At 43.1% G+C, this 26,435-nt stretch overlaps 1 long non-coding RNA gene across 2 annotated transcripts in view; it reads right to left on the bottom strand.

The window, feature by feature from the left end:
* Positions 1 to 26,435, bottom strand: part of LOC128349221 (uncharacterized) — an 82,289-nt gene that overhangs the window by 7,747 nt on the left and 48,107 nt on the right. Inside the window, exons 3-4 of one of the 2 annotated variants that reach the window (XR_008318629.1) lie at positions 21,811 to 21,916; positions 14,579 to 17,504 (exon numbers count right to left, since the gene is read on the bottom strand). This is a non-coding gene — a long non-coding RNA (uncharacterized LOC128349221). Of the gene's footprint in view, positions 1 to 14,578; positions 17,505 to 21,810; positions 21,917 to 26,435 lie in introns of those variants that run through there. The other variant, XR_008318630.1, reaches the window with a different exon arrangement.

Raw genomic sequence — 26,435 nt, 5'->3', positions numbered from 1 at the left:
ATCTATCAGTAAATGAGGCTGTTCACATGAGCAGCCCTACCCAGGCTTGGGTAGGGTAGGGCTGCTCATGTGATACACCAGAAATGAGGCCAATCCCAGTGCTGCCTCCTTCGGTAGCCCAGGATTTTTACCCAGGCTTTTACCTTGGTGAATGGGTGCGAGTGCACCCTTTTGCCCAGGTCCAGGGTCATGTGTGTGCTCAGGCTGCAAGCAGCCTGGGCAGACACAGAGCCAGGTGCCTAGAGTGCCCAACTTGAGGGGAAATCCCTCCATGCTCTGCACTCATTGTGCGGTGCATTTAGGGATATCTGGAGGCTGGGCTGCATTTTCCTCCTCACCGCCCAGAGCAGTGTGGATTGTGTGGGCACACAAACCGTGCATTCCACACATGGATCGGAATTGTCTGGGGGGAAGGTAAGCTTGATTTTGCCTTCCTCCTGCGCCTTCCCTGCCTGCTGGCAATGGTTGTGAGAATGACCTTAATGTGTGGTTCACAACACTGGACACCAATGGATGCTTTTCCAGGTGTGTGAATGTACCACCTTTCTTCACCAATCACTTCATATTCCTTTCAAAATGAAGAGGTTAACATAATTTGCATTATCGCTGATATTCTCCACAAATACAGCAGTCCCCAAGATATGCCTCATGCATGATGATCTCATCAGTTCAAAAGACATATATTTCTGAAGTCAAACCTGATCCAAAAAATCTTGGTCAAAGACTTGGCAGACTTTGTACGAAAATAGGAAACACTCATGGGGGGAATTAAACCTTAGCATATCTGTGATCTCACCTGGTAGACAAAAGGCAACTAAACCTGAGAATTGTTATGTGAACTGCACCCCTAGCTCTTATTCACACACTACATATGGAATGGTTATCTTATTTCATGTTTGTTTGACTTTCATGTATTACTGGATTAATTATTGTTTTGGAAATTTTGCATTAATATTTGAGAATTTAGGTCATCCCAACTATAATCAGAATTGGAGGCTGGAGACCGTGATGGGTTGGATGTGGGCTAATAAACTGAGACTGAATCCAGACAAGACGGAGGTAATGTTGGTTAGTAGGAGAGCCAATTGGGATGAGGAGATTCTACCAGTTCTGGATGGGGTTGCACTCCCCTTGAAGGAGCAACTACGCAGCTTGGGGATATTGCTGGACCCAGCTCTGCTTTGGGAAGCTCAGGTAGAGGTGGTGGCCAGGGGTGCCTTCGCACGGCTTCAGCTAGTGCGCCAGCTGTGTCCCTTTCTCAAGAAGGCATATCTGGCCATAGTTATCCGTGCCTTAGTCACGTCATGGCTGGATTACTGTAACACACTCTATGTGGGGCTGCCGTTGAAGAATATTCGGAAACTGCAGCCAGTGCAAAATGCGGCAGCTAGGGTTTTATCTGGAGCTGCCTGCTGGGATCACATCACACCCATTTTGAAAGAGCTGCACTGGTTACCAGTGTGTATCCGGGTCCAATTCAAGGTGCTGATTTGACCTTTAAAGCCCTTAACAGTTTGGGCCCAGGATACCTGAGGGACCGCCTGCTCCCAAGGGTTGCTGCCCACTTGACGAGGTCATCTGAGGGTGCTCTGCTCCGGATGCCAACAATGAGGGTGGCTCGACTGTTGTGCATGTGGGACAGGGCCTTCTCTGTTGCTGCTCCCAGACTCTGTAATGCTCTCCCAGTGGCTATTCGCGCCTCAGGTTCCATCACCATTTTTATAAAGTATTTGAAATCTTGGCTTTTTACCCAGACTTTTATATGATTGCATCTACTGCTGCTTCTTGGTATTTTGTATGGTTACGTTATGCTTGTATTTTAAATCTTTTTCGTCAGAGCTATGTTTTTATATTTTAGCTTATATTTTAATTGTGTATTTTTTATAGTCTTGTTTCAATTTTTGTGTAAACTGCCTTGGGATTGTTTTAATGAAAGATGGTATATAAATTTAACAATAAAACAAACAAACACATACACACACACAAAAAATAGATAGCACAGAATTTGGCCATATTTTTTAAAAAATATTGCCAATAAAGATAGCAGTCCCTGGCATATTAGACCCGATTGTTTGATTACAAACAAATATATTTATTCTAGAACAAATACTGTAAAAACAACCACTCAACAACTTCCGCTATTTAAAACACACAGTCTGTTCATGGGCAAAGGACCTTCATTTTACTCAAAGGTTGGACAGAATGATCTGACATATGATCATTCTCCCTTCCTCCTATTTTAATGTTTGCAAACACACAACTTAAAATCAAGAGCACACCCTGCTCTTCTACCCAGGCTGGAGGCTTCTACTATCCTGCTGGGGATCATGTGAACAAGCCTTATGCTTTTTTTAATATCTCAAAACTGTAGCAGTATTATCAACATAGTGACTCTTTCTGAAGGAAAGGAAATTGTGCTGGACCTATCATATATACCAGTGTTAGGCAACCTTGGCTCTTTAGATCTTGTTGAACTACAACTCCCATCATTCCCAGCCACACTAAATTGCTACTTTTGCTGCTATGAAAACATAAGCATAGTATTCCTCCTGATACCTTGCTGGTATCATCTTTCTTTTTAGATTGTGAGACTCTTTGGCACAGAAAATTATTTTCTCAATCTTTATATTGCATAGGAACATAGGAAGCTGCCATATACTGAGTCAGACCATTGGTCTATCTAGCTCAGCATTGTCTACACAGACTGGCAGCAGCTTCTCCGAGGTTTCAGGCAGGGACCTCTCTCAGCCCTATCTTGGAGCAGCCAGGGAGGGAACCTGAAACCTTCTGCTCTTCCCAGAGTGGCTCCATCCCCTGAGGGGAATATCTTACAGTGCTCTGTATGTATTAAATGGTTTGCCATTCAAATGCAACCAGGGCAGACCCTGCTTAGCTAAGGGACAAGTCATGCTTGCTACCACAAAACCACTTTGTGATTTTTTTGTTGAAATGTGATATATAAATATTCTTAATAATAATTTGTCCATAGCCAATTGCTGAACTCAGGACTGGCAAACTGGAGCCCATTATCACTGAAAACCTCATTTGGAATGTCATTCTTTCAGAAAATTGACTCCAACCAATATACTACCTTCTGTACCATGCAGTGTATTGATATGGGGAAAGTAATTGTATTAAATATGCTTGCAGTCAGAATAAAATAAGTCAGTTTTTACCTTTACTTATGGCCTTCTTGGCACTAGGTGAAGCTGTGATGTCTTGGGTAGAATTTCAAGCAGGTATGCTTACTATGGAAAGAAGAGCTGGAGAGGAGCTGTGGAGAAGAGAGCTGGTCTTGTAGTAGCAAACATGACTTGTCCCCTTAGCTAAGCAGGGTCCACCCTGGTTGCATATGAATGGGAGACTTGATGTGCGAGCACTGTAAGATATTCCCCTCAAGGGATGGAGCCACTCTGGGAAGAGCAGAAGGTTTCAAGTTCCCTCCCTGGCATCTCCAAAATCGGGCTGAGAGAGAGTCCTACCTGCAACCTTGGAGAAGCTGCTGCTAGTCTGTGAAGACTATACTGAGCTAGATAGACCAACGGTCTGACTCAGTACATGGCAGCTTCCTATGTTCCTATGTATTAGTAATGTCCTAGTTGCTCTTGGTGGCCTTTGTTGATATGTTGTAGCATTTTCTATTGGAGGCTCTTTGGTATAGCACTTTTATTGCCTTTGAAATATGATCTCATTGCTTACTGTCTACATTGCTTACTACATGTCTGTAGTTCTAGTAGTCTCTTATCTGGTGAGATGCAAATTACATTGCCAATGTATTCGGTATCAGTTCTGGGAGGGTTCTGAATGGATTAGATAGGCATCAATATTCCTGTGTATTTGATGATAAGCTAGTTCTCGCTGTGTGTACATCAGACAAGTGAGACAGGTGAAAACAACTCTCAACAAAATAGGCTGCAGAAAAATACCTATGTATCATGAAGGTTGGATTCCTTCAGTACTTATGAATGAGAATGTATCAAGAAAAAGGAAGAATAGATCCCACCGTTGTTTTTGGCTCATGTACTTTCAGTTTCCTAAGTGAGTGCTTATCTAGCACAAGGCTCTGTTGCCCCTTCATCCATCTATCTATCTATCTATCTATCTATCTATCTATCTATCTATCTATCTATCTATCTACAATTTATATACTGCCCTTCATAAAGTGGCTCAGGGTGGTTTACACTGAAATCAAAAGCATATAATAAAACAGTTAAAATCAGAAACTGTTTAAACCAGGTTAAAATTAAAACTAGATATTAAAAAGCCAAGCTACAAAGATGGGTCTTTAAGGTGCCTCTGAAGGCCTCCAAGGAAGATAATTCTCTTATAGCTATGGGGAGCATGTTCCACATCCCAGGGGTGACAAATGAGAAGGCTCAATCCCAGGTCGCCACCATATGAACTAGTGGCACCTGAAGATGCACCCCTCCTTAGTGAGCAGTGTGGGGATCTTGTAGATAAAAGCACACTCTTGGGTACCCCAGACATAAGCCATTCAGGGCTTTAGAGGAAATTTAAACCAGCATTTTTTTACCTTGCCTGGAAACATATTGGCAGCCAGTGCAACTGTTTAAGAACATGCAGAATGTGGTATCTCCGGGATACCCCAGAGTCCAATCTGGCTGCCACATTTTGAACTAAATGAAGTTTCTGAATTATGTACAAAGTCAGCCCTACATAGAGCGCATTGCAGTAGACCCACCTGGAGGTTACCAGCTGGTGCACCACTGTTTTCAGGTCATTCTCCTCAAGGAACAGGCAGAGTTGTCGAATCAATTGCAGATGATAAAATGCACTCCTGGCCACAGCCTTAACCTGAGGCACCAGGGTGAGACCTGGGTCCAAGAACACTCCCAAGCTGTGAACCTATTCTTTCTGGGGAGTGTAACCTTGTCCAAAACAGGAAGTTCTATCCAGAACTGCAGTTTTAATTGTAAACCGCCCTGAGCCATTTTGGAAGGGCGGTATATAAATCAAATAAATAAATAATGAAACAAATAATTATGACCCCCAACAATGCGCACCTCCCACTTGCTTGGATTCTGTTTCAGTTTATTCTCCCTCATCCAGCCCATTACTGCCCTTAGGCAGGCATTTAAGGGGCTAATGCCATTTCCTGATATTGATGACTAGGAGAAATAGATTTGGGTGTCATCAGCATATTGATAACACCCAGCGTCAAATCCCCGGATGACTTCACCCAGCTGGTTCATGTAGATGTTAAAAAGCATTGGTGACAGAATGGAGCCCTGAGAGACTCCATATAATAGCTCCTGTTTTGAAGAGCAACTGTTACCAAGCACCACCATCTGACATCTACCCAAGACATAGGAGCGGAACTAGTGTAAATCAGTGCCTCCTATCCCTAAATCCCTCAGGCGATCCAGAAGGATACCATGGTTCAGGGGCCTAGCAAGGTTGGAGTGGGCCCAGAGACTAGATTTTAAAATGCTCCCCCCCAATGAAGCTCAGCTCATGAAGTAAAGACATCTTAAATGAGGCCGAATAGTGGTAACAATAAGCATAGTTATATCTATAGCTCTATCTATATATCTCTATCTATATCTCTATATCTATCTATCTCCAATGTGCCACAATAGAACATCATCCTAAATTATTTTTTAAAAGGTTTTGTACATTGTGGACGATGCAAGTCTTTTAATGGTACTAGAGAAAGACCTGCTGTTCTGGTAGCTCCAGGTCTTAACACCCACATCAGTTTTGGAAGATGAATACAACTGAAGGAAGCCCGGGCGGGTGCATGGCTGGGGGAGTCAGTCATGTGTCTTGCCTCTGAGGGCCCCCCAAGGCAGTGGGCCCCCAGACAACTGTCTCCCCTTGCCCTATTATAGTTACGCCCCTGCCATGGTCGATGGCATTGAAAGTCCATAATAATCAATAATTTGTTTTAATAATGGTTTTATGCTATTATTTTATTGTGTTATGTGGATTAGGTGCTTAGGAGCAATTGTGTCTACTGCCCTGGTAAGTTCCCTGTTCCGAGTATCCACCAGGGCATCGACAGAATCCCTGGCAGAACCAACTTTTCTTTTCAACATGTATAAAATAGATAGGCCTTTTTTACTCTCATTTTATAGGTGAAAAACTGAAACATGGTATGGTGTTCTGATCCTACACTCCAGGCATATCCAGAACAATGAACCAGGCATAGCTCCTATTCACTTTCCAGTTATTTGAATGGGTCTTGTGAGAGAACAATAATTTAATCAATCATGGTTTGTCCCAAATTGGCCGGAAGCCAAATCACACTGATATTTTAAATTCCAAGCTAGTTAGTGTGTTCAAACATAGTCCCCTCCCATTCTTTCCCTCATTGCTTTAGCCTTGAATGGATTTATTATTTCTGTGCAACGTAAACACAGAAAATATTGATGTCACGAGATTTAGGGAGCTTGACTCTTTGGTTGGAGACATCTGTAAACTATGAACAGATGCAATGTTGAGAATGCTTCAGCTTCCAGGCATTTTTCAGATCTCAAGGAGAAGATAAAAGGGTGAATCTCCAGTTGGTGGAATTTCCTTTACTCTGGCCATTTGCATGACCTGATTTTTAAGGGCTTAATTGTATGTATTTGTCCATTTTTAAGGGCTTAATTGTACGTATTTCCTTTTTAATTTTTAATCATTGAAACTGAATTAGTATTAGGCACATGGATGGGTGCAATTTTTTTGCCTTTGAAAAATTTAAGAGCTTATTATATATATCCTGGAGCCAGACAGGAGGTATGGAGAGATGGAGACCTGATCATGTTTTTATCACACATTCTGATCTGTTCTCCTTCCCATCTCTGTATTCCTTCCAGACAGTGTTTAACTGAGAAGCACCAGAAGTTAAGTCTACCTGAAAACTATAGCCTCTGACATGGAAGCCCTTCCTCCAGTGAATTGGTGGTGGTGCCAAAAAGAGAGCCTGCACACAACCACATGAGTGGGGACAACTTGGGGAGCAGGCCCTCTTGCCATCGCCCACCACAACTGGCATCATCCCTCCCTCTGCCTGCCAATCTGCTCTTGGCTCTGCCTCACACCCTCCTGGACATCTTGGGCTTTTAAAAATTCAAGCCCTAACCGTGATTGGGCGGTGGTGTGTGTGTGTGTGTGTGTGTGTGTGTGTGTGTGTGTGTGTGTGTGTGAAATGAAGTGCCTTTAAGGCACATATTTTAAAGAGCTGTGGGGTCGGGGTGGTATATTTATTCTGTGCGTGCCACACACAATGCTTTCTATAGCACTGTAGTGCACACACAGAAGCTAGAAAAGTTAAATCCCCCCAAATGAAGAAGCACCCTTTATTGGGGGGGCTTTTTTGGAGGGGAGCAAGCAACAATGGGGTGAAGGGGAGGGGAGGGAAACTGGATTACTGGGGCCTGTCTCCTAACCCACCCTTTTTGTTCTACAGTCCTATATACCTGGCTAGTACCTAATCCCTTTCCCAAACCGTGTCCTGTTTAATGAAATCTTACCTGACCATGGTCGGGGTGCTTACCTTCCAGTGACCAATGTTTTCTTCTCGAGTCTAGCCAGGTGCCACTCTCAGAGGCACTTGTGCCAAGTGCCTCTGAAATTCAAAAGCTGGGGGGAGGGCAGGTGGGTGCCAGGCATCCACCACCCAAAAAAGAAAAAAGAAAGAAAGAAAAGGCACGCAGCAGCAAAGATGGTACAGCTTGGGGCTGGGGAAAAAAGGGTCTCAGCACATCACCCCAGTTATTAAAGCCACTGGGGGCTGGCTACTATAAAAAGGAGAAATCTACACAAGAAACAAACAAACAAACAAACAAACGAAATTCCATAGCAGCAGCCAGTTAGAGCCATTGGGGCTGCTGCTACAATTATAAGTAAGTAAGTAAATAAATAAATCAGTTGACACTGCAAAGGAAAAAGAGAGAGATACAGGTAAGCCACAGCCTGCTTGCCTCTCTCTCTCTCTCCACACAGGCAGGCCCCAGTCCACCAGTCTCAGTCTGTGTTGCTGATTACTCCTGCTCTGAGAGGCACACTATAAGAGAGTGCTGTCTGGCCTCCGAGTCCTTTAAAATACATTTGGAAAATCCCTCCTTTGGCTCCCCCCTCCCTCCCTCCCCCCAGCCAATGGGGTCACAGTTGCCCATGATAACACTTTGTTTGGATGATAACAAGCCAACCAAGAAGCAAGGAGATCGCAAGCCAATTGGAAGCCAATGCCAGAAAACCAATCAGTAAGGGTCCAACAGGCCTCCCAAATGGTGCTTGAAACACTCGAAACATTTCAAGTCAGAGCAGGGTTTTGTTTCGAGCTCGAAACAGGCTCTTTATTCTAAGGGCATTTTGTTTTGCACATCCCTAACGTTTTGCACATCCCTAAATATTTGTTTTAGGTTTAACTAACAACCGGTTTCCCCAATATAAATTATTCCACAGGAATTTTAAATGCTCAAATTTCAGATTTTCTTTCTTTTTTTGGAGGCGGAGGCTACCTAGCATTTCAGCATGCTTATGATGATTATTGAAGAACCATAAGGGCATAGATTTGAAGGGGAATCATTTTTCTAGCTGTCTCACCTTCTGGTAATGATGATGTCCAAACACCTTTGTGAAAAAGATCAAACTGAATACAGCAGTAAAATCCCCTTTGTCTTCTTTTTAGGCACCATGCAGTAGATACTCAATGCTGGGTGCTTTAGTCAAAGAGCATTTCATTTAGTAATTAATTAGAGCCTTTCCTTTGAATGGCTAATGTATGTGACATATCCTTATGAATACCCTTCATGTTCTGACACAGTTTAATTCACAAAGGTAGTTCCAACATCCAGTATGTCACCCCATCCTTCTAAAGTTCACTGTGCTCTGAAAATCCCTTACTTTGTAGTCTGTCACAATTTTTATATTAGTCATTTATACTAATTTCCTCCTGCCTATTAGGGCATTAGAAACTCTTATTGATTAAATAATTCAGGTAATAATGAGGTGTGACCTATCCTGCATTTTTGAAAGCAATTAGTAATTCCCATTACTTGCCAGAAGGGAACTTTAATTGTATTCATCGGAGTAATGAAGATGTACGTATAGAGATCACCAAGGTGGTGTTGCTATAATCTACTACATTCCACTGACACCTAGTGGCAGGATTTTCACAGTGCAAAGCTTTTGTTTAAGAGTGGGGGCAGCCATTTACATGGGGAATGGGATGAAAGAGAGAAGAATATTTTCAAAAGAATAATTTTTTAAAGTAATATTTTTGTTGCAACCGACTAATACAGCTACCCCTCTGGAACCTGTTGCCTGCTTTAAGAAACAAAACCATCTTCGCTTCAGACCATGAACTTGGAACTTTATTAATGCCCTAGTATTTGTTAAGTGCTTCAGCAAGCCAGGGAGCTAAGAGCTTCTAAAATGTTATATAATGTGTATGGCACTGGTATAGTTTAAGCCAGGAGCACTATTTTTCTTTACAGTCTTCATTTGTCCAAAACCTTCCTGGTCCTGGTCTTCATTTGTCCAAAACCTTCCTGGTCTTCATTTGTCCAAAACCTTCTCCTTGCTTGTGAAATTTGTGATAACTGTAATATATGTAGAGAAGCAAAGGGGGGTGGGGAATGCTTTGTCACATTTTCACTTCCTGCCTCTGCACTTCCTGCCTTTAAACATTGCCTTGCCTGGCAGTCTGCCTTGCATGGCAGTTTGGAAAGCCAAAAGTCTAAAGGCTGAGGATACCGATGAAGAATCTTCGATCTCTTTCAGAATTGGACACCTTGATGTAACTCTTTTTAAAGTAACCAGCACCAGCTTCTATATTAAAGTACCCAGCACCAGCTTCTATATTGTGGGGATGGGCAGAAAGAGCTGCATTTTCTACGGATGTGCATGAATGTTTCGATGGAGTGGGGAGTGGTATCACTAAGCATGAGTAAAGCAGGTCCTCACCTGCTCCTCCTCCACCCCACCACTTTTCTCAGAAGTCCAAGTGCAGCCATGGGACACACATGGCCACTGCGCATGCATCCTGCCACCATGCGCAGGCTGCTAGGTGAAGCCCCACGGCCACGCACAGATTTGCGTGGCACAGCACTACACCCGGAAAAGCGGCAGAGGGGCGGAGGAGCAGGTAAGGACCTGCATTACCCATGCTTAAAGGTACCGCTCCCCGTCCCGCTGAAAAGAATTGGTGGGCTGAGCTGAATTGATCCGTGGACATCCCCTAACTTGTTTCAGTAGATCCTGGTCTTTTGCTGAGTTTCCTGGGGGACCCCAGTGTTTAAAAATGCAAAAACAACAGAAATCAAGAAAATTTTGTTTCTGCATTTGCTGAAATGAAGAAAGCTGGGGGAGGGGGGAGGAGTGGCTTGTTGTATGAAAGGCCTTTGAGCTCAATTCTGATACTGAAAACAAATGCTTGGAAAGCACACTGTTCCTTAGTTCTAAACTTATGTTTGCCCCCAAAGCACTATTTTGCACCTGGCTCTGGTTGGCAGACCTCTGGATTCGAATAAAAAAACACAAGTGGATTCCATAAACCTTAAGTCGGCCCATCCCAGTTTTATATGAATGCATCTGCCTGTTAGACTGTTCCTTAGAGTATATTATGAGTGAGCCCCTCTTGCTTATTGAAACAACCATATATGTTTGACATAAATGACTAGAGAGCCAAGAGAGCATATGTCTCTTTCACATGGATCTTACTATTACTGTGGTCAGAAAAGCACCAGCGTAAAGTGGCCTTTAGGGAAACATCTGACTCACATCTCAGTTACTTGGCAGAGTCCTTTCTCTTCTTTTTTGCCCAAGTTCTTTCCTTTCTACTGTTCTAGACAAGGCAGCAGTGACAGCCATGCTGTGCTGCGGCCAGGCATTCCAGCAGAAGTAACAAAGATGATCCAAAAAAAAGCTTACAGCCTTTATCATGCACAGACACAGACCTTTTCAAGTAGCCTTTCTGGAGTATAACATGGTAGGAGAGCAATTACAGTGGAAACATATACTTGTTATATGATATATATTAGCCCTATTGAAGTTAGATTCAATGTACACACAGTCTTCATGCAGCATGTAAGATCTTTATGCACATACAATTAGTCGAGCATTATGTTCAGTGCACCTACAATAGTGCACTTTCTGTCTGTACCCTACATTTAAACGGACATGTATCCATAAAATGAATACATGTACTGTAGTTCACACACAAAAGTACAAGTGTACAGACACCTGTAGAACATAATGTCTGAATAGGGCTGCTATCTCCTAAAAATAATATGGATGATCAGCAAAATATCAGCAGCCTATTGAGATTGACCTCCAAGACAGTTCCTCTCTTCCAGCTGTAACCCCTCCTTTGCTTTTGCGTAAACACATATGCTAAATGTTGTGTTGAATTAGGTACCATCTATATAAAATTATATATTCATGCTATTTTAAGCTTGATCTGAGGACGTTCTCTTGGTCCTTTAGTACAAATAATTCTCTGCAGATCCTCTTATCTTAATCCTCAAGGCTTTGTTCTCTCTGTTTTGTCCTTTTGTGCAGTTCCAGGTAGTCCACCGAATGCTCTCTTTTCCCATTTTGATAATGGTTCATTGTTTTTGCTATTTATTTGGAGGCATCAAGTAGTAGTAATGCAAAAGTTTCATTATATTAATGTTATTAAAAATTTCATTGTAAAAGATAACTTTTGTTGCTTCTGCTTATTTTCCATACTCCTGGCAACCAACAACTATATTCATGACATTTGAATCTCCCACCTTTCCTTTAGGGAGCTCAGAATGGGTCCTCTCCAGCATTTCATTCTCACAATAATATTGTGAGGTGGTTGGGCTGAGAGAGAAGCCCCCTTCAGATGTTATAAAAACTGGGGCACTTTACTTGCATACGGCAGCCTTGAGAGCCCTGCCCCCAATGCTGATGTGCTCAGAAATCCACCCACCAGGGGCGGAGCTATAATTAGATGGACACATCCAAAGAACACACACCATCTTGTTTCTGGGGCCACCTGGCTTGCCTCTCCCCTACTGGCCAGCTGGCCAGCATTGCTGCTGCCCACCCATTTGCTCACCACGCCACCCTTGCCAGACTCCTCCCAGACGGTGGGAAACAGGAAAGCCCCGAACACGCTCTTACTGCTTCCCACTGGCTGGCAAGGGGGCAGTGAGAGCAGCACATAGTGCTGGTGTGATTAAGTGGGGGGGGCATGCCACCAGAGTGGGGCTGGACCATGGAGGGCAGAGGGGCCACCCATGCTCATGCATTGAACCTGGGTTCCCTCTGCACCAACTTAAACTGTCACCCTACACCCCAGCACCCAGTGGCTTCATGTAGATGTTAAAGAGCATGGGGAATAAGATGGTCCCTGCAACACTGCAAAAGTCAAAGGCAATGAAGTATGGCATGAGTCCCCTAGCACAACCTTCTGGACCTGGACCTTGAGGAAAGATGGGAGCCACTGAAAAATGGTGCCTCCATCTCCAAGTGAGGGATGTTCAAGAAGAAATTGATCATTAATGGTGATGAAGACTGCTGAGGAATCCATTAAATGTCAGTGAGCAGAGTAGCACTTACCTGTCCATCTACTAGTACAGGTCATCCAGGAGGGTGACCAAAGCAGTTTCAGTCATGTGCAGGCCCATATACAGGTTTTTTTTAAAAAAAAATGAAGGGAAGTGTGTAAACTATTTCTTTGAGGCAGGAGTTGGGTTTGAGGAAGCAGGGTGATGGTGATGGTAGAATTCTAAGCACCAAAACTGAAATAAAACACCTGTTTCACACATTAAAGGAATTGCCAAATACTGCCCCAAACTCCAATATTTGGTTTAAATATTTAAATATTTATATCATATAATATCCTAATTCTAAGACACTCAAATCAATTTCTCCATGTCAACGTCCTCAGGAGAAGGCATAACCGCCCTAAATGCCTACCTGTAGGCAGTGATGGGCAGGATGAGGGATAACAAATGGAGAACAAATCCAGATAAGATGCAGGTGTGGGGTCGGAACTCAGGAGACAATTTTGATCTGGCTGTTCTGGTTGGGGAAACACTTTCCCAGAAGGAACAGGTATGCAGTCTGGAAGTGCTTAGGGGATGTGCAAAATGTTTCAACGTCAAAACCTTTCAATTTGAAACAGGCTGTTTCAAGAGCTTCAAGTTTGAAGAAAATGCCCTTTAAATAAAGGACCTGTTTCGAGCTCAAAACAAAACATTTTGATGTTTCAAGTGCCATTTTGGAGGTGTGTTTCCCCTTGCTGATTGGTTTTCTGGCAATGGCTTCCAATTGCCTTGCAATCTCCTTGCATGCATGTGGGCCCCCAAAATGGCTGCCTGTGCATGCAGAGGGCCAGAATAGCTCCAAAATGGGCCAAACCAGTACAGGGAGATTTGGAGGGGGGCTGGTAGGGGGAGAGAAGGAGCCACCAGAGACCACCCCCCATGGCTGCAGTCCTTGGTGGCGGTAAGTCAATCCTTTTAAAACTAAATGTTAATGCCCCCCCTCCACCCTCGAACTGGGCCAAAACCAGCCTGAGAGGTTTGGTTTGGTCCAAGGTTGAGCCCTCAAACTGAACCGGTTCGAGTGTAAACTGGCTCGAGCCTGTTCACACATCCTTAATGAGGATGCTCTTCTATCTACACTGCATTGGTATCAATGCAGTGCTGCTGGAATGTCATGTTAAATGTTCTGTGCAGTTAAATGTTACATGCAGGTCTCTCCTATTCTGAGGCTTGCAAAACACTCTGCAAGTAGTAATTCTGGCTCACAAAAATGGTGACATAATTGACATAGAAAAATTACAAGTTCATCTTGATTGCCAAAGTAATGTATTTAATTACTGGCAGACAGTTGGAATTACACTGCTGACTGCTAGAAAATGAAAGGTGTGATATTCTGTCTTGAGATCTGTGAAATCCTTAACAGCAGGAAGTTTTAGAAATACATTTTAAAAGACGAAAATCCTTCCATTTCTAATTGAATTTAACCTGTCTTGGATTCTCTAATATGGGTTCTCTAATTTAAACAGGTTTTATTAGTTATCATTAATAATTTGCCAGACTCTGGCTATATCTCAAAAAGATAAGTCATTCACAAAGAAATCCTATTCCTGTATATCTGCTTCTAAAAGTGGAATCTTGTTATCGTTATGCAAGAGTTAGATGTGACCAAACCATATGGCAACTTTTGCAGGACCAATTTTTGCTAGTGAAAGGAATTGTAAGCTTTAGATTTCACAGAGGTCTTCTACTACTGGAAGAATAAGAAGGGTGAAGATGCACACTTTCCTGGCAAGGATAAATGCTTACCTGCAATGTGGTCCCAAGAATGCATGGCAACCACTCTGAAAGTGGGGTAGCCTTGTGCACATATCATTGGGAAGCTGACACTCAAGTGAGTTCCCTATAATAGGGGTACTTACTTTCCCCCACTCACAGTCGTATTTGGGTTTAGGGAAGATGTAATGTGAGACGCAGCAATACCAAACTATATTCAGGGCAATATTGAAAACTGCCAGGCTAATATAACCTCTTAGCAGAACAAACCAGAGGCCTGTATCCAAAAGAGTCCTGTGACACCTTAAAGACTAACAAATTTATTGTGGCATACACTTTCATTGGCTACAATACAATTTGTCAGTTGCAGACATCTCATGACCTTGGGAAACAATAAATGAAAGGTACCTGCTTGGAGCCCTGACAGAATGTAAGATGACTCTGAAGCCATCGGTATGATGCAGCTGCGCAGATGGACTAATGCAATGTTGGGTTTGTGAGAGTAGGTGTTTTCGTAGGCAAAGGGAAACACTTCTATTCTTGCAGAAAGCAGTGACATAGCTGAAATGCTGCATCCAGCTTTTGCAGTCACAAAATCTTGTTAATCAGTGGCTTCTCAGATACTGGCTTACCTTCTGTGCAGTGCACCACTAGTCCAAGAGTGGGGTGCAAGTGCTGGTTCTGTGCACCCCAAAACCTGTCCACACAGTGAACATGGAAGGGCTCTGTGGCTACTAAGAACTGCATTGTCACGGTAGCAATGAAGCATCATTGCAGCGAGGACACAATTTTTACTAGTAGCCGAAGAGTCTCCCTGTGTTTGCTAGCAGCATACGTGGGCTTTGCAGTTGCATGAAACCAACCACGAGTGCTCTGCTCTTCAATTGGTGGGGTGCTGCACAGAATGTAGGTCACTGCCTGGTGTAAACCACAGAGATATTTCTGCAGTATGGCAACAGCATTGTAGTGTATTTGCTGGTGATCTCACAAATTATACCAAAGATTAGACTTGCAAACAAGGCTGGGTTCATAACTGACACTTCATAATACAACTAAGTAAAACTGGCAGGTAGCTTTACAATAGCAGTTTCAACAAAACCAGCTATTAACCAGAGCATAACTAACTGAAGGTTCCCTTAGACACTTTCAAATATATAAATCACTTTGGCTGACATCTCGACTAAATTTACTTGAGGAACTCCCATTGAAACTGAAAGGACAAGTTAGTCATATTAAAATATTTAAATTGTCCTTTTAACTTCAATGGGATTCCCTTGAGTAAATTTAATCAGGATGTCAGCCAGTGGCAACCAATTAGTTCCCAAGCACAATGTAGGTCCTAAGATGTTGGCTTTAAAATTATTTATTTATTTATTACATTTCTCTCCTGCTCTTCCTTCAAGGAGCCCACAGTGGTATACAGCACTGTGATGTAGGCTGGGCTAAGAGAGAAGTGACTGGCCCAGAGACACCCAATGGGTTTCATGGCTGAGTGGGGATTTGAACTCAGGCCACTCCAGTCCTAGTCCAGCACTCTAACCACAACACCATGCTGGCTGTCTTTTTAAGCTCAAACCCAATTAAGTCTTAAGATCCTGTGTTTGGGGTGCCTTGAGGAATACTATTCGTCTATGAAGCCCCTCATTTACTCAGCTTCACATATGAAGCCCGGGTTCAAAATCTCTTGCAATCTGTGCTTCTTGCCTGGTTTGATAAGTTTTAATATTTTACTGTTTGTTGTAAGCTGCCTTGGGAGCCCAATTTGTTGTTGAAAGGCGTACTAGAAAATTAATACATAATAAATACAAGCTGATGAAGACATTAATGTAGCCAATTAACCGATTAATGTAGCCAGTTAGCTGTTCACACAAGAGATCAGTTGGTTGATTAGTGTACATAATATCTCGAGTGGAAACATATGCAAGATAGGTAGGAGGAAAGATGTGTGCAAGATGTGTGCCCTCATAGTATACACATTTCCTTATTCCATGAAGCTGGGCCAGCAGAAACATATCTTCCCAGTCACTCTTTTGTAAACTCACAAGCAAGACACCAATTTAAATTAAGGGTTGGGCCTAGTCTGAAATAAAGGCTATTGGCCTTCCCCTGAAGCATCTGATACTCAGGTATATTGCGTCTGTACATGGAGGTCCCATTGAGCTATTCAATGTGATTGCTTTTTTGAAGCCATCTCAGCTGTCACCCATCATATCTTGTGGTAATGAATTCTGTAAGTGAATGACTCATTAAGGCTGTTCACATGAGCAGCCAAACTCAGCAGCCAAACCCTTGGGCAGCCCTGCCTGAGTTTGGCTGCCTGTGTGAAGCGCCAGGATTGGGGCCCATCCTGGCACTGCCTCCCCCATAAGCTCTGGAATTTACCCCAGGCTTTAACCTGGGTTAAATGCGCAAGTGTGGCCTATACCCCAGGTTTGGGGTTGTGTGTTTGCTCAGGCTGCACACAGCCCGAGCAGACACAGAGATAAGCACCCAACTCACAGGGGAATCCCTAAAGGTTCCACACTGGTTGTGCAGTGCATTTAGGGATTGCTGGAGGCTAGGACTCATTTCCCCGGCCAGAGATCACATTTCCAGAGATCACATGGGTGCACAAGCAGCGTGTCCCACACATCGATCAAGATCATCTGAGGGGAAGGTAAGTTCGATCTTGCCTTTCCCCCACATCCTCCCAACCAACAGAAGATGGTTGTGTGCACGACCTTATTGTGTGAAGAAATGATGACATGTTGAATAAAATAGATCCAATGACTCATTAGTTATTTTTCTCCAACTTGAAAGTTAGCTATTTAGCAAAAACCTTTGCCTTCTTCCCTTTACTCTTTCTTTTTTGTTTCACCTAACATATTTGTATTATATGCAAATTTGAACTATTGCATCATATTTTAATAAAACTCTACTGCTTGTTTAGAGAAAGGTGGCATCCTTTCGAACAAAGTTATCAGATTAATCTGGTTTTCAATACAGTTTGCAAACCAAAGCTGAACTATATTCCATTTGCTATTTTCTCTCACATATTGAACTCTTCTTTCCTTTCGTCTTGAACCTCACCTGCCAGTCTCATTCAAATTCAACTAAAATGCTCCTTCCTTGTTTGTGTGGCTTTTATTCTTTCTTGTCCATACTAATTATTTTTGCTTCATCAGCCCCTTGCTCGGAGTTAATTGATTTATTTCAAATCAATGTTTTTTCTCAATTTCAGATGAATCAGCAAACACAGTACAAAGCCAGACAGGTCCTCTGTGACATAAAAAGGGCATGGTATTGATTATACAAGAGAGAAATATATCTTAACATCATCAACTATCAAATAAATCAATGCAGCTTATGTGCAAGTCATGAAACAGTCTTGTTATAGTTTGAGCATTATTCCTCCATAACCTGGAGACAAAGGTAAACAGTAGATATGATGACAGATGTTCCTGCTAATTATATTACAAATCTCATCCTCCCAAGGAGTTCAGGGAAGCACATTCAGGAGCCAGCATGGTGTAGTGGTTAGAGTGCTGGACTAGGACCGGGGAGACCCGAGTTCAAATCCCCATTCAGCCATAAAACTAGCTGGGTGACTCTGGGCCAGTCACTTCTCTCTCAGCCTAACCTACTTCACAGGGTTGTTGTGAAAGAGAAACTCAAGTATGTAGTATACCGCTCTGGGCTCCTTGGAGGAAGAGCGGGATATAAATGTAAAATAATAAATAATAATAATAATAATATCATTCTCCACACCCCTCAATGTTATCCTCACAAGCACCTTGTGAGATAGGCTAGATTAGAAATTAAGCCTGACTGCCTGGTAGACTTCATCGCTGACTGGAAATTTGAACCTGGTCTCTACAATCATAGTCTGAAACCCTAGACTTGTTCACATAATTGCTGACGTGTAGGAGAAGCAGCCGACCTGGGCAGGAGAGCTGGGCACACTCCTAATTTTTGGTCATGTGCCTGCAGACATGACGGTAGAAAGCAGAAAAAAAGATTGTGTGCAAGGTGACATTTGGGTAGGATGGCTTTTCCTCCTACCTAATTTAAAAGGTGATTACGGAATCTGAGTAGGGCTACCCAGCTGCTGCCTCACAAACAATCATTCTCTCTGCCTCCTACTTTCATGTTTGCAAGTGCATCGCTGAAAACCAGGAGCATGCTCAGCATTTCTACCCAGACTGGGAGCTTCGACCATGCCAGCTGTCATGTGAGCAAGCCTATTATCTATTATACCACATGGTTCTCTGTGTCATACCTAATGTCAGCTGAGCATTGCCACTATTGCTATTTCGACCAAACAAAAAGCAACAATAGTAATATTATGTTGCACATTTTCATTGTCTGACAAAAACGGCAACACTTCACTAATGATTTCCCAGTTCTATGGATTGCTTCTGATTCTTATTTGTACCTATGCTTCGCAGCTAGAGAACAGCAAGAAAAATCATTTTACTTAGTTATTCACTTCTCCCTCTGTCCACACAGGGGCAGAGTAAATTAAGAAATCAGTCTCCAGTCGAACAGTAAAGTTCACTTTCATGTCTGATTATAATCTAACCAAAAAGCATGAGATGGAGAGGCTGTTCACACGAGCAGGTTTGGGCAGCCCTACCAGCCCTACCCAGGTTTGGGCAGCCATACTAGGGTACAACTGCTCATGTTTAGCACTGGGATCAAGGCCGATCCTGGCACTGCCCTCCCAGATAGCCCAGGAATTTTACCCAAACATTTACTTGGGTAGAAGGATGTGAACACACCCCTTTACCCACGTACAGGGTTGTGCCTAGAGTGCCTGAGTCACAGCGGGGTCCTTTAATGCATCGCACTCATTGTGTCATGGGATATCTGGAGACCAGGACACATTTTTATGGCCTCCAGAATGACATGCTGCTTGCAATAGCACCAGTCATGTGGGCTCAGGAGCCACATGGGCCTGGGACCACTCTGGATCATCTGCAGGGAAGGTAGGTGATATCCTGCCTCCCCCCGCCCTCCCTAGTGCTCTCAAAGGTCAGGTGAAAATTAAGAATATTGTTTGGATATACCCTCAGAGAATATTGTTTGGATTTCATTGCCCGCAGTCACAGGTAATCACTTGAACCTTCATCAGCATGGACCACAACTCCATATTAATGGAGTTTATAAAACATGTCTGATGTGGAAACTGTTGGGAATTCTCTCTGGTAAGAGAAACCCTTTTATCATTATAGCAGAGTGCACAGAGGCACAACACAGCGGAATTTAGTTAGGCATGCATGTATGCTGAGAGTAAAGTAACTTGGAGCCAGTTCATAGTTTCAAATCAATATAAATGGTATTTATTAGAGAACTTTATTCTAGCTAGGAGAGTGAGGAGTTAGGATCTCTAATCTATCTATCTAGCTGGATGCAGATGGATTCTGCATCTCTGCACACATGGTGCAGGGAGAGGAGCTTGCATGTTGCAAGGTAGAAGGAACAGGAAGAGAAGGAGGGCGAGAGGAAGTGCAAAGCAGGAAAGAAGGAAGTTAGTTCCTAAGAGTAGCAATCTACATTCCAAAGGGATAGTGTCAGAGCAGTAGAGAAGGGATGACCAATATCTTGACCCTCTAGCCATCTGACTCACTAGTCTGTCCTCCACTGTCTTTGAGACAAGAGACAGCGCAAAGTCCTTCACTTCCAACAGAAACAGCTCTCTCAGTAGTCAATATTGATTGTACAATCAATATTGGCTAACATGCAGACAAATGTGAGGTTCAAGACTCAGGTGTAGTGATGCTAAACATGTGCTATGGTGAAGGAATAATTGTTGTCAATCCCCTTTCGCTGTGACTTCAAAAATATGTTCCTGAGGGACATGCAGCCCTCAGGGACATATTTTCAGCAAGCACAGTGAGCTTCAGAGCAAAGGGAGATTGACAAAATTGCCTGTCTCCCCGGTAGGACCAGCACAGCCGAACCATTTGTGAACCAACATTTCCATGTTACTCATCTATGTCGAAAAAACATATCTTTTCTTTTATGATACCTGCGAATCTGCTTTGCAGCAGATTTGCTTTGCAGCAGCCGGACATACTTTGGACTAAGCCATAGTGTGCAGTCCCTGATAGCCTGCAGGGACTTCAGGGTAAATCCTGCTAATATGTGGACTGGCACACTCCAATCCGAAGTGGATTCGAAATAAAAGCCCTGTCAGCAGATTCACAAGATGTTTAATTCAGGGGATTAAACTGACAGTTCACACAGCCATCAGCTCCTCCCCGCACTCCCTGGAAGATCTTTTTCCTGTTCGTGTTACCACCCAATTGCTCCCGGTTTTTCCTCCAACCAATCACAAACCACACCAGAGGCAAGAGGGTGTTTGTTTATTCTTAGTTTGACAGCTAAGAGCAGAAGGACAGCATGACGAGTTGCCAAGCAGCAGCTGGATCAAACAGCAAGATGCTTAACCCTTGCTTTTGTGAGTGACCACCTTTATCACCTCATGTTTCCCACCCCTCCACACACACACCTAATGAAATCAGCTCAGACAAAAAAAGGTTCAGGTTCCAACATTCTAAAGCCTATGTAAAACATAGGAAGACACACACTTTGCAGTTTGTGCTTGTGTTTAATGCAGGCATTTCTCCCTCCCCCTCCCCTTCTGGACTCCCTCAACAGGTTATCACCAGTCTGCAACAACACCTCCTCTCCACCCAGTGCTTGCAACTGCACATCACTTAGAGCAGACCATACCCAAAACAGCTGTCAAACTCCCCTTCACTGCATTTTGAAAAACACTTATTTACTGGCATGACCACCCCACACATAACAGAGAAACTGCAGGGCAAAACAGAATCCCTTCTTCCTTCCTTCCTTCCTTCGCTTCTGAAATTAGAGGATTTTTAAAAGCCAGACATACTTCAGGCTAAGCCAGAAAGCGCAGTCCCTGATAGCCTGCAGGGATTTCAGGGTAAATCCAGCTAATGGACTGGCACACTCCGATCCAGAGTGGATTCGAAATAAAAGCCCTGTCTGTAAAGGTTCCTGTATTTCTAGTTTTGATTTTTGAAATACTTTCCCAAATAATAGTAGTAAAAGGTTAATCCTTGAGGTGGTGCTGTATCCCTATCATTATATCAGTATTTCATGAGTTGCTTAAGTGATATGTGATGTGCACAGCAACTGGTGAAAACTAGGACATGTTATATTATGGTAACTTCCCCATGCTGACAGTTTTTGTTAGCACTAAACAGATCAGGAAGCACTCCCTGGCAAATCAGGTACCATATTGCATGTAGGGAGTGTGTGAGTTCTACCAGGCTTGCAGAGGGGCTCCAGGAATGGCAAATAGAAGACATAAGTCCCTCCTACACACAGAACCTTGAGGTGCGGGAGAGAATTCATGGTTTGGGTAGCTGGTCCTCAAGGGAGCTCTGGCAGTTATCTCTGAGGAGGAAATGCCTTAAGAAAAGTACCAGCTTTGTCTGAGAGAAGCCCATTTCATCTAGTCCTTGTATGTACTCTCCAAGGAGAGATCTGAGTTTTAGTAAGAGTGTAGTCTTTTGGATTTTGTCTGTTCTGTTTATGTCTATCCATTTACCTTTAGTTTAACCCAAGAGTGTAGCAAGGCTGGGCCCTGGGACAAACAGTGAGGATGGGCCTTCCCACATTTTGTGCCTTCCTCTTATATCTTTGCTGCTGAAGAACTGGAAAACAAAATGGTGAAAAACAAAACATTCTCGGTATACCCTTTCTCTCACTTCTGTACATATAATATCACACTTGCGTGCTTGTATTCCCTTGCCTAAGAAACATTAACATGTTTACCTCCTAAAATCATGTTGTATATTAATACATCAACAACACATATATTTTTCTTATTCATTTGTTCTCTCTCTCTCTCTCTCTCTCTCTCTCTCTCTCTCTCTCTCTCTCACACACACACACACACACACACACACACTCTCACACACAGAGAGAATTCTCCACAGGAAACTACATCCCAGATTTCCCCCCAGGATTTAGGGGTAAATGGAACTTAGTTGCTAAGAAACGTTTGTTGGAGGGAAGCAGAGAAAAGGAGTATGATAGTTTTATCCTGTTACTTTTAATGAGGGCAGGATTCAAAATGGGTCCCTAAACTCCTTTAATGGACAATCTTTTCAGGTCTATCTCAGCTTTAGGCGGAGAGAGGAGTGTCAGGCAGCATCCCTCCCTCTTCCTCTCCATATGACTGGCTGGCTGATGCTCACTGACATTTCTCTCACTGTTGAGCCTCTCAGTCAGGCTGAGGAAGGTGCGAGCTTGAACACTAGCCAGCCAATGAGGAGGAAAGGAGGAGTGAGGGATGCTGCCTGACTCTCTTCCCATTCTCTTTCCAGAGAGAACTCTTTGAGATATTTGGGTGTTCAAGAGGAATTGGTTTGGGTGGTAAGCCAGAAGGAACTTGCACATCACTAGACAAATGTGTTGTGACATTCTTCCATATAAACTATGCCACCTGTAATCCTCCAGTCCTCCACCTTAACTAGCATGCACATATTGGAAAGTGGCTAATCTCATGGTCTAAGGTTCTCAGGCTGAGAGGCTGTCAGCCTCCCCCTTCCTCCCTGCCCCCACCTGCCTCCTTTTGAAAGGAGTTGCATTCAGACAAGCATATAGAAACTCCTGGTGGTTTGGATAAAGCTTGGTTTGTTTAATTAAAGCAATTCATTGTGGAGGCAAAGCGAATGAATATTTGTTCACGTTTTGGGCATCAGTGTATATGATGGTTTAAAATACATGAGCCAGCTTCAAGGTTACAGATTAAAATTACATATGTGAGCTTTCAGGAAACAAACATCTCAAACAATAGTAATGAGCAAATAACAATAGACATGCTTGCTTCTTGAGCAGAAGCCTGAACAATGCTTTCTGCTGACCAGCAATATATTTGCATATTAACTCAAAGATTCTTGCACAGCATCTTCCACTGCTTAACTAGCTGAAAAGTCCCTACTGATCTGTGTTGTATTTTACACTGCTGCTGTTTTTATTATTGGGATTGTTTTATCCCATTTTTATGATACTGTTAAATTGTTTTTAGAACGTGTGTATCTGCTACACAGCAAGTATCAAATAAAGTAAAATAAAGAATAATTTTACAGGAATAATACTATTTCATGTTTTTCTACAAAGACACCTTTAGTTAATACATGAAATAAGGAAAGCTCTTTTGTGTCTTCACAAAGACAGCTTCTGCAAGAACAAAGAATCTATGGATACATTTGTCCTAGCTTTTTTCTTTAGTATTGTGTCAATTCGCTCACTCATCAGTTTCTGATAATACAGGTAATAGCTGACATACTGCACAACATAGAATGCTCTTTTGCAAACGGAAATTGTGCAAACCAAGTTGCGTGATGGAAATCCATTGGAAATAATAGCCATCCATTGCACATTGCATTTGTCCAACTTTTTGTGTTTGCTCTTGTGCAACTGTGTATATGTTTTGTTAAAATACAGATGGAACCTTGTGCACTATCTCAGCCACTACTTCTTCCAAATAATTGCAGTCCCATTTCCCTCCTCAAGTGTCATATTGGAGTTTGGGTTATTTTAAGGGCTAGTTTGTAGGAAAATTCTAAAGCATCCATTGCAGTTGTAGTGCAATCCTTTCACATGTGGATTGATAAAGTAACATTGTCTAATCTGGTTAGGCAGTGTGTCTTGTGATGTACTTGATGATTGTAACTCCACCCCTCATCTATTGCCTGCTCTAAGATGCTGACCCTGTGGTACGGAGTTTCTGGAGCTAAAACCATAGCTAGTTTGGCACAGCAGGAAATGACTTGACTAGCAAGCCAGAGGTTGCCAGTTCGAATCCCCACTGGTATGTTTCCCAGACTATGGGAAACACCTATATCGGACAGGAGCGATATAGAAAGATGCTGAAAGGCATCATCTCGCAGAGGAGGCAATGGGAAACACCTCCTGTATTCTACCAAAGACAACCACAGAGCTCTGTGGTCGCCAGGAGTTGACACCGACTCGACGGCACACTTTACCTTTACTGTTAGTTCCGTTTACAATTTCAAGACAAAATGGGCAGCTATCAACAAACTGCTTTTCAATTTCACTTCATTTTTGCCTTGGAACTGTAAGCAGATTGTAGAAGTAAAGGGGAAAGCAACTATTTTATGACGCTTAAAATGATGGGTACCATTTGCTGACCACGCAAATGGTCCCCATGCATGCGTGGATGCCATGTGTTTGCTACTCCAGCAGGAAGCTGCATGGGGCAGTGGAGATCAGGTAAGGACCTGCTCTCCTTTTTCTTAAAGCTCCCTCTCCCCACTCCCCTCCCCATGGCGCCAAACCAGTGCTTGATCTGCCGTTCTTCACACCCTTAGTCTATTTCCTTAAATAAAATTAAAATATGTGGGATGTTGTGGGTCTCATTGATTTGTTGTGGTGTGCATGGAACCGACGCCTGCGTATTTGAAGGTGGGGGGAATCTCTTTAAGGATGGGGAAAGGTGCTCTTATGCCCCTCTGCTGCATTTCCCCCACTCCACATTTACCCTTTTAAAATGGTCTGACAGGGCGGCAGTGTACCTCCTTCCTGCCTTGGTGCCTCTTTGGACAGGAAGAGATCAGAAGCCGCTGCTGCGCATGTGCATGTAATGATGTGTGCAGGAGTGAGTAGGATTGTGCGGTCTTTTTTTCTGTTTTGTTTTTGGCCTGAATCCAAAACAACCCCATTTTGCTCTTTGTTCAAAATCAGCCAATCCAAAACAACCCAATTTTGTTCTTCGTTCGAAATTACAAAATCTGAACCTGATATGTTTTGGATTTTAAAAAATGGCCCCAGGGCAAAACTAGTGGGTGGGGGTGGTAGTGCCCAATGGCTGGAAGCACCACCCAAATTTCAGAGGAATTGGGCAAAGGGCTGATTTTTGGAGTTTAAGATTTTTTGGAGTGAATTTTTGGAGTTTAAGATTTTTCCCATAGGGAAGAATGGAGTTTTCAGCAAGAGTATAGCTTCATGTCGGGTGGAAAGGGGTGGCCCAGAGCAGAGTAGGGTGGGTGGTAGTGCGCAGTGGGGTCAAAGAAGCTGCCAGAATTATTTCAAAGGAATTGGGCAGAAGGCTGATTTTTAAAGATTGAATGGAGTTTACACTTCTTTAAAGTTCTTCCCCATAAGGAATAATGGAGGTTTCAGCGGCCTCATAACTGCACTTGGGGGGCACTGGAGTGGCCCAGAGCGAGTGGTGGTGTAGAACACATAGGGTGCCAACCACCGCCATGGGTTGCTCCATATGCTACCAGAGAATTTACACTCAGAACACTTCAGAAACAACAGAACCCAGCACCCCATGGGTTAACAACCCATGGGGGTGGTTGGCACTCTATGTGCACTACACCACCACTTGCTCCTGGCCACCCCAGTGACCCCCAGGTGGAGTTATGGGTCAGCGGAAACTTCCATTATTCCCTAGGGAGGGGAAAACCTTAAAGACGCGTAAACTTCAACAATTCCTAAGAAATCAGCCCTTTGCCCTATTCCTTTGGAATCTGTACTGTGGCAGGCACCCCTTGAGGCACTGCCACCAAAACCACTGTTTTGCCCCGAACTGGCCAAACCACCGGTCCATGCACATCCCTACTTTGTGGGAGACACTTTATGCTTTGTTCTTTATTCCTTGTTATCCTCAAGTTACTTATGCCATTATAAGCTGCATAGTTTTCAGTGACACTGCCTGGACTGAAAATTTCTTTAGTAATTCATGCTTGCTCTGCTGAATCTTATAGGCTTAGTCATTTCATGGAAATGTAAGTCTTGGCTTGCAGATATTAATGTGTGCCCTTCTATCTTGAGAGTGAATACTGTATCACAAGCAGGGAACTGGGAATTGGTGGTGGTATGGGTGTTTTCCCCAGATGTACCCATCAATTTAGGCAAGTTTATAAGAGTTCTGTATTTTTCTGATTAGGGAACAGCTGAACCAACAACCAGTCATATCAAGAGGCCCACAGGGACTTATTCATGTTTAGAAAAATGTGTTTCTGAGCCTTAGAGTGCATCTCTGCACTCATGTAATATATATCTCAAAACAGTGCAAACAGACTTTGTGAGCAACACACAGTTAAGAAAGGCTCTCTTTTCACAATGTTTGTAGAAGAGCATTCCACTGGGTCTTTTCTTATGTGATTGTATTAAACATTTTCTCGGCAGGTTTTTTTT

This window comes from Hemicordylus capensis, chromosome 3, assembly GCF_027244095.1.
Source record: "Hemicordylus capensis ecotype Gifberg chromosome 3, rHemCap1.1.pri, whole genome shotgun sequence".
Lineage (NCBI taxonomy): Eukaryota > Metazoa > Chordata > Lepidosauria > Squamata > Cordylidae > Hemicordylus > Hemicordylus capensis.
This window is presented reverse-complemented; position numbering and strand designations above follow the sequence as displayed.